Here is a 9,655-nt window from a genome sequence, read left to right on the forward strand (position 1 = left end):
AAAAAAAAAAAAATAGTGTTGAATATGGTGAATGGAGTTCTAAAAAACTAGAACATTGAATGAATTGGGGTGGAAGATTCAGACTAAATTTCTGGAGGCTATCCTGAAAAATCTATGAATTTTCTCTCCTGTGGGAAAGAGACTAGCCTGAAGCCTGGTATATAGCATGCTCTCAATAAATTGGAATTCCTTCCTTCTTTCTTTTCAAAAGAGTTCTAAAATATATTATTCTGCTTTCTTAGTATCAATCTTTTCAACTTCATAATGAATTATAAATCAGGGTAGATGTTTAAAAAGACCAGTCTTATTTGTGTTTAATAGTGGGAATCATGCTCAGCTAAAAAAAAAAAAAAATGGCTTTTCAATGTTAAAATTGAATAAATGGGCTAGTGCAGTGGTTCTCAGAGTGCATCAGAATCACCTGAAGGACTGATCTGGAATTCACACTTCCAACAAGTTCTCGGGTAGTGCTGTTGCTGTTGGTCTACAGACCACATTTTGAGAATCACTGGACCAGAATTTCTTCCTTTTTGTGATTTAAAAAAAAAAACTGAAACAATAACAAAGTTACAGGGAAGTTAGAAACACAGTTCAAAGAACTTTTTTTATTGAGCCCTTTGAGAGTACCTAGCCAACATAATGTCTCATCACCTTTGTGGAATTTCTACACACAAGTTTTTCTCCTGCATAACCAAATACAACCATCAGGATCAGAAAAGGAACACTGATACACTAGCACCATCTAATCTTGACACCTCATTCAAGTTTTGCCAGTTGCCCAAATAACCCTGTTTACAGCCTGAGACTCCAGTTCAAAATCATACACTGCATTTAATAGTTGTGTGTCTATAGCCACAAGCAGTCTCCCTTGGACTTCTCTGACCCTGACACCTTGAAGATTCCAGGCTAGTTATTTTTACAGCATCTCCATATTTAGGTTTGCCTGTAAGTAGATTCGGGTTCTGCATCTTGGGCAGGAATATCATAGAAATGCCTTGTCTTCTTCTCAGGGCATCCATCAGGTGTCGCCTGATCTCAAGGCACCCCGGGCCTGATGATGTTAACTTTAATCACTGAGAAGGGTGGCATCTGCCAGCCTTCTCCACTATAAGGATACTCTTTTCCTCTTTGCAGTTAATAAATATCTGTGGAGAAGTACTTTGAAATGATCCAAATATCCCATTCCTCATCAAGCTTTCAATTTATTCCTTCACTTATTTATAGCTCTATGGACTTGTGGTTTCTAATTTTATTCACTAAGTTTATAACTCATTATGATGATCATTTATTTGGATGCTCAAACTATCCCTGAGTAGGTCTATGGGAGCCCCTTCTAGCTGGCTTCTGTGCCCTTTTAATGTGTCCCTATCATTCTTTGGGCACATCCCTACTTTCTGGAACAACAAGATGTTCCAGACTCATCCTGGACTTTCCATGCCACAGACCTGGAATCAGCCATTTCTCCAGGGAGCCATGGTTCCTTTTAATTGACAATGGTATTTGAAGCCAAAATCAGGCACTCAGTGTGGTTGTTGCTAGCAGACCATTGTTGTTCCTAGGTCTTCCCAGTGAGCGCTAAGAAATATGTATACAAATATGTATTAGTCAACTGCTAATTGACTGCAATTGATGGTTGCTGTGTAACAAAGCACCACACATTTAGCAGCTTGAAACAACACACATTAATCACCTTGCATATTTTGTGGGTCAAGGGCCTGGCATGGCTTAGCGGTGCCCTCTGCTTTGGAGTTCTACAGTGTCAGCTGGGGCTATGGTCTTATCTCAGGGTTCAACCAGGGAAAGACACTCTTCCAAGCTCATGTGGCAATAGGATTTGGGTCTTTGTAGGTTTGTTGGTCTGAGGGCCTCAGGCTCTTAGTGGTTGTTGACTAGAGGCGGCCTGCAGTTTCTTGCCACGTGGGCTTCTTCATCGGGTAACTCACTACCTGGTAGCTTGCTGCATCAAAGTCAGCAGGAGAGAGCGTCTCCTAGTACGAAAGGCATTATAACCTTATGTAACACGATCACAGAAATGCATCCCACTATTTTTGCTGTATTCTGTTGGTTAGAAGCGAGTCATAGGCTCTGCCTACACTCAAGGGGAGGGAATTACATAAGGCTATGAATACCAGGGGGGAGAAGATCACTGGGGGCCTTCTCAGGGGCTTCATTTGAGGGCCAGTTCACAAAGTCCCTTATTCCACAGAAGTCCCTCTGTGACTTGTCCCTCACTAACTTGAGCCCAGCAATTTTCTTCCCTTTTAAAATTCAAGTTCACACCCATGTCTTTGCTATCATCTTACTAAGTAGCAGATGTAAGGGTGACCCAGGGCTAAAAAGTTATCCAAAGTGGATAACTGGGACCATCTCAGAGTCCATCTGCTATTCTATGCATACACATACACACATTCGTGTTTATATTTCTATATATCTATCCATCCACTTATCTATTCTCCATCTTGAAAACCTTGATTCATACTAACACATTCAATTCCAATCCAACACTACAATTCATCTTAGCGCTCTCCCTTTCCATATTTGTATATCCCCTTTCTGACAGTGAGAACCTCAGTATGTTTATGAATTTGATCGACCCCCTAACTCCTCCGCCCTCCCTTCCCTCTGAGTGCTCTTCTCTCTGCTCAGGCTCTGTTGCCTCATGGCAGGCTACCCTTGTGTCAGATGCTCTGATGCATGCACTGAGCTCCCCCATGAGTGGACGCCCCTCATTCTGTGGGCTCCTATTCCCCAGGTCAGGCCTCCTCCTTGCACAGAAGCCCCTTGACCTAGCACAGCTTTGCCACACACCAGCCTACCATCTCTCCCTACCCCATGGATGTCCACCTCATGTTTCATTTCACACTTCAGGGCTGAATCATTCAGGAAGGAGGGGAAAGAACACATTTCTCTTTAATGTCTCCATTTTTCCTCATTAAATATCATTCTCTGCCATCTCCCCCAAAGATGAGTGAGAAGGTACAAAATATTCTGTGAACAGATGGTATAGTTTGTGAGTGGCTAGTCTATGAATTTGCAGCTCATTAGCAGGAGTTGAAGGAACTCTACTGGATGAGGCAGCAAGAAAAAATACAAAGGAAAGCGGCCTGGGGCAGTGTGGCTCACGCCTGTCGTCCTAGCATTCTGGGAGGCCGGCGGGGAAGAATCACTGAGGTCAGAAGTTTGAGACCATTGTGAACAAGAACAAAATTCTGTCTCTACTAAAAAAAGAAAAATTAGCCAGGTGTTGTGGCAGGCACCTGTAGTAACTTAAGAGGCTGAGACAGGAGGAATGCTTAAACCCAGGAGTTTGAGGTTGCTGTGGGATAGGTTGATGCCACGGCACTCTAGCCTGGGCGACAAAGCAAGACTCTAGCTCGAATAAAATAATAATTAAAAAATAAATATAATAATAAGACCAATTTCCCAGCATGCTTTGGACCTTCAATTCCTTACTGTCTACAGCCATGGTCTTTAGGGAATCGTTTCTTATAGATCCTTCAAAGCTATATGGAAATACATACAATTTGAATTTCAGACTTTTTATAACAACAAATTAGAAGTTTGCCTAGGCCACGCACGGTGGCTCACACCTGTAATCCTAGTACTCTGGGAGCCTGAGATGGGTAGCTTACTGGAGGTCAGGAGTTCAACTGAGCAAGAATGAGACCTGGTCTCTAAAAACTAGGCAAGCGTCCTGACGGACACCTGTAGTCCCAGCTACTTGGGAGGCTGAGATAAGAGGATCATTTGAGCCCAAGAGTTGGAGGTTGCTGTGAGCGACAATGCCATGACACTCTACCCAGGGCAACACAGTGAGACTCTATCTAAAAAAAAAAAAAAGAAGAAGTTTGCCTAATAATAAAATCCCGATGTAGGGGTTGGCTGTTGCTCGTCATCACAAAAATGTTAAATAGTTTGACTCATGTCACCAAAAGGCATCATGTCTAGAAAATCTTAACCTCTTTCTGGAGTTCTTGCAGATATTATCATAATTTTTTTTCTCTTGTTGGTGTTCACGATGAATAATAAGATAATGGCTTTGGGTTACACATTGTATTAGAGTTATCAAGCCTTCCCTAATCGCCTCAATCTGACATCCAGCTAGTCAAAACAGACCCAACTCATAACATCACACAATCACAACACACAGTCCGTCCATCTGGCAGCTGCTGGGATTAGAGCCGCAGCCCCACTTGGCTGAACATGGCTCCTTTAAAAGGCGGAAGCAGGAAAGAATGCATGTGGGCTGCCAAAACAACATGTGAGCTGGTGAAGATGATCCTGAACTTGAGCATGTGAAGAGGGTGATGCAAAACATACACAGCGGGTTTTCTTTTTGGCAAAAACAAGAGACAAAAGACACCTCGTAGGAGAGAATAAGGGAATTTTTAGATGTGATAGTTATAGATATTTTTAGAGGATTTTCCCATCAAATGGAAAGGGTTGTTTTTTTTAAAGTAGAACATTTGAGTCTAGTTTTATAAGTAATTGGATACACACGCACACACACACACACACACACACACTCACACACTTGCCCATTTAGTTGCCCAGAGAATATCTTAAGAAATCGAACGGCATTTTGACTTTTGCTCTGCATGTCCGGGATCACTCAGAGCTTGCTTCTGAGTGTTCTGGTTCCTTCTGAAGAGCTGGAGGGAAAGGCTGCCGTGTTTTAGGATAGGGCTAGCTCTATAAAGAACTGTTTGTTGAGGTTCCCCTAATTCTTTGTTTGCTTAACTCCCATTCTGAATCAACATATTCTTGTGATGAGGATGAGACCCTGTTAAAAATGAGGCTGAACAATAGCAGGCAGTATAAATCTATACTCAAGCACACAAGCATTTGAAAACGTTCCCTATCTGAGATACTGAGTAAAAATGAGAAGCTTTTGCTCAAGAGAGGTTCTGTGATGAATTAATTCTTTTGTTTAACAAACATTCCACTTATTTTGGCTATGTATATGAATTTTCAATATCAAGATTGCTTAAAGTTCTACCTGTGTTTATCAGAGTGTTCTTTAAAAATGCTGGAAATAGGCAGCGCCCGTAGCTTAGGGGCTAGGGCGCCGGCCACAGACGCCAAGGCTGGCAGGTTCAAACTTGGCCCGGGCCAGCTAAAACAACAAAGACAACTGCAACAAAAAAAGTAACCGGGCATTGCGGTGGGCACCTGTAGTCCCAGCTACTTGGGATGCTGAGACAAGAGAATCTCTTAAGCCCAAGAGTATGAGGTTGCTATGAGCTGTGACTACATAGACAGTACTCTATCCAGGACGACATAGTGAGACTCTATCTAAAAAAAAAAATACTGGAAATGCAGTAGACTTCTGTAATTTGACCACCCAAGAGACTGTAACAAAGTGGCCAATATACAGAGGTGGTCAGCATAAGGAACGAGGCTTATTGTACTGATATGTATATGTGGTGCATGTCTGGTTTATGAAAATTAGGTCAACTTAAGGAGGCAGTCAAGTTTGGAGGTTCTACTGTAATTGTTTTTTGTTTATCAGATTGCTAGGTAGTTGAAAGAGCTTGGGATTTGGAAACAGACCTAACTAGAGCCGTGTCTGTCCCTGAGCAAGTTAAGTAACAGCAGACAAGTCGTTTTGCCTGTCTGGTCTTTAGTTTATGCATGTACAGAAGGGGGTCATTTTTCCTAACTTCACAAAGCACTGTCCAGTGCTGGCCTATGATAGGTGCTCAGGGAATGAAAGTGATAATTGCTTTTGTTAATTACAGAGTCAGAAGCCTCCAGATGTTGCATGCCATAGAGGGCCAGTGCCTCAGACCTAATTTCTCTGTAAGTCACAGAGAGAGACAATAGCCAGCTCATCAGAGATTTCAGGATTCAAGAGTATGGATTCTACAGGAAAGCTGCTTGAGAAAACACGTCCTTGAAAACCCACTGGAGGCACAAAAGGACAAATATTATATGACTCCACTTCTACGAGGAATCTAGAATAGGCAAATTCATAGAAATAGAAGGTAGAATAAAGGTTCCCAGGGATTGGGGGCAAAGGGGTGTCGATGTTTATAGGGTACAGGGTTTCTGTTTGGGATGGTGAAGTTCTGGAGATGGATGGTAGTGAGAGTCACACAGCAGTATGAACGTACTTAATGCACTTCTACCCTGAGCTGTATGTTTAAAAATGGTGAAAATGGAAAATTTTTACATTATGTACATTTTAACACAATTTTTAAAAAGAGAAAAAAATCCATTGGAACGAAGCAAATTAAGATGCATCTCATTGTGGAATACTATGTAGCTGTTAGAGAGAACGGAGTAGATTTTATTCCACTGACATGGAAAGATGCCCAGGATGCACTGCTAAATGAAAAAACAAGTGGCAACCATATGTGTAGTATAATGCCAGTTGTTTTTTTTTCCCTGTTTGAATTGCTTTGCATTCATTAATGAATCTAATCTTCACAATGCTTCTCTGATGTATTTATTATTATTATTATTGTCATTATTATTACTTCATTTTGCAAATGAGGTGTCTAAGGCACCGAGAGGAGAGATTAAGCACTTTGCCCCAGGACACAAAAGGAAGAAGCAGTTGAGCTAGAATTTGATCCAGCTCCAAATCTCTGGCTTTCAAAGTCTGACTTTCAAACTCTTTCAACACTGGCTTCCCTGGGAGCATTTTAGAGCTGTAGATTCTCTGGCTCCCACCCCAGGTCTAATGAATAAAAATCTACAGGTCATCAGATCCCCTTTTGCACATTAGAGGCTGGGAAGACAGGTATTGTGAGTGCATCTTAGTGTGGAGCAATGAACTGTGGTTCTTTTACTTGGGGATCATGCAGAGAGCCTCACATCCAAAGAGAGAGCTGCACATGTCAGCCACAGAGCCACCCCCAAGCATCACATACTGGCAAGATAAAGACCAAATGGTGATCTGTGAATTCAGATATCAAGTGGGGCCAACACACCTTATGAAAAAGGTGTTTTCAACCTGGAAGTTATCATTCCTGAGAGGTATCCATTTGAACCTCCCCAGATCCAATTGCTCACTCCAGTTTATCATCCAAACATTGATTCTGCTGGAAAGATTTGTCTAGATGTTCTCAAATTGCCACCAAAAAGTGCCTGGAGACCATCCCTTAACATTGCAACTGTGCTGACCTCTATTCAGCTGCTTATGTCAGAACCCAACTCTGATGACCCACTCACGCCTGACATAGCCTCAGAATTTAAATATAATAAGCCAGTCTTTCTCAAGAATGCCAGGCAGAGGACAGAGAAGCATGCAAGACAGAAACAGAGGGCTGATGAAGAAGAGATGTTTGATAAGTTACCAGAGGCATGAAGTATACAACTCATCATGATCATGAAGTATACAATTCAACACAGAAAAAAAGGAAAGCCAGACAGCTAGCTAGAAGGCATAGAAAAGAAATTTCATCCTGAAGTTAGGGGATTTGTCCTGGTCCATCTTGTTAATACATCCTTTGCTAAGTTGGTCTAATTTTCCTGCCTTTCTTGAAAAAAAATTTTTTTTTTGGTATTTGATGACATTATATTTTTTGTGTCCAATACAAGACCTTGTATGTTTGTGTATTCTGCTTTATAGTGATTCTCGGTGTAGTTTGTTTCATTTATCTTGTACGTAGTATTTTGAAACCTTTTAAACCGGCTCAGCACCTGTGGCTCAAGTGGCTAAGGCGCCAGCCACATACACCTGAGCTGGCGGGTTCAAATCCAGCCCAGGCCTGCCAAACAACAATGTCGGCTGCAACCAAAAAATAGCCAGGTGTTGTGGTGGGTGCCTGTAGTCCCAGCTACTTGGGAAGTGGAGGCAGGAGACTCGCTTGAGCCCAGGAATTGGAGGTTGCTGTGAGCTGTGATGCCATGGCACTCTACCTAGGTTGACAGCTTAAGGCGCTGTCTCAAAAAAAAAAAAAAAAAGAAAGAAACTTTTTAAACCTGAAAAATAATCATTTAATGTTAGCGGGGGAAAGCCAGGGAAGACTGAAATTGAAATCACTATGCAACACAATGACATATGCATAGAAAAAAAAATTTTTTTTTTTGAGGCAGAGTCTCACTTTGTCAACCTCAGTAGAGTACTGTGTTACCATAGCTCACAGCAACCTCAAACACTTGGGCTCAAGTGATCCTCTTGCCTCAGCCTCCCAAGTAGCTGGGACTACAGGCGCAGGCCACAACACTTGACTATTTTTTTAGAAACAGGATCTCACTCTTGCTGAGGCTGTTCTTGAACTCCTGAGCTCAGGCAATTCACTGCCTCGGCTTCCCAAAGTGCTGGGATTACAGGGTTGAGCCACCGCACCTGGCCTTGGATTTTTATTTTTAAATAAATAGTTTACTTTAGAAATTAAACAAAAATATCTGTACTAACTTGGCCGTGAACCAAGTTTACATGCTCTGTTAATCACTGGCTTAAGAGTTATTCTGTCAGAAGTTTAGAAATGTTTTTCTCTTGAAGCTCCTGCCCAGAGACTTCCTAGTGTAGTCCTTTAGAATAGTAAAACCTTATTAAATTGAACTTAATTCTGAATGGTAATATATTCATTTGGAACATGGTAAAGTCTTTGATCAAGAAGGAACTGTTCAGTAAATAAAGTGCCACTTGTACAAGGGCATATTTAGCTGCCTAAGTAAAGCTAGCTCCTTTTTTAATTTTAAGGATTAGTACAATCATTCCTGATTGTGAGTGAGACATCAACATTTATTACAGGAACATGACAGCACTTCTCCATGGACAGTCTGGAATTACTTAACTAATTGGTTAAATGTGCTAGAACAAATTTCCTTAGAAATAATTCCATAATTCATACACTTGTTAAGTAGTGTAAATTCTTTTTTGTTTTTTGAGACAGAGTTTCACTTTGTCACCCTTGGTAGAGTTCTGTGGCATCATAACTCACAGCAATGTCCAGCCCTTGGGCTCAAGTGATTTTCTTGCCTCAGCCTCCCAAGTAGCTGGGATTAAAGGTGCCTGTCACAACTCCTGGCTATTTTTTTTTACAGACAGGGATTTTGCTCTTGCTCATACCGCTCTTGAGCTCGTGAGCTCAAGCAATCCACCCGCCTCGGCTTCCCAGAAAACCTGGAGAATGTGGGCATCGATCCCACTACCTCTTGCATGCTAAGTGAATGCTCTACCCTCTGAGCTAATTCCCCAGGTCTAGTGTAAGTCCTATCACCTCTCCACATCCACCCATGTAACTGAGTAATTAGGTTTTATTTTACCAAGATTTGAGTAATAGTATGTAGCGATTGTGATGATGATTAAAAATTGAACTGAAAATGTTTCACTTAATGTCTCCAAGTTTCAGTTTCTCCATCTAAAAAAATGACTGTATTAAGGGGATAGGCAAGGTCACCACAGTGAGAACTGTACAACTTTAGGGGATACCCTTCATAGCCTGCATGGCTGTCGCCTACTCCTGTGCTGGAAGGTTTTGAAGAAAATAAATGAATTAATACACACATAGCAAGTAAACTTGTGCCTAGCACAGAAAAATCACTGTTTAAGTATTTATTTATTTATTCGAGACAAAGTTTCGCTCAGTCACCCTGGGTAGATCTCAAAGTTTTGAGCTCAAGCCATCCCGTTGGCTCAGCCTCCAGAGTAGCTGGGACTACGGGCCTGCACCACCATGCCCTGCTAATTTTTTTTTTT

General features: G+C 41.6%; 1 pseudogene; it reads left to right on the forward strand.

Moving 5' to 3' along the window:
- The first annotated feature begins 6,806 nt into the window (after positions 1-6,806).
- On the forward strand, positions 6,807-7,315 carry LOC100962251 (annotated as a pseudogene).
- Positions 7,316-9,655: the final 2,340 nt, after the last annotated feature.

The sequence above is a fragment of the Otolemur garnettii genome, unplaced genomic scaffold (genome assembly GCF_000181295.1).
Source record: "Otolemur garnettii isolate 467f Iridium unplaced genomic scaffold, OtoGar3 scaffold00026, whole genome shotgun sequence".
NCBI classification, from domain to species: domain Eukaryota; kingdom Metazoa; phylum Chordata; class Mammalia; order Primates; family Galagidae; genus Otolemur; species Otolemur garnettii.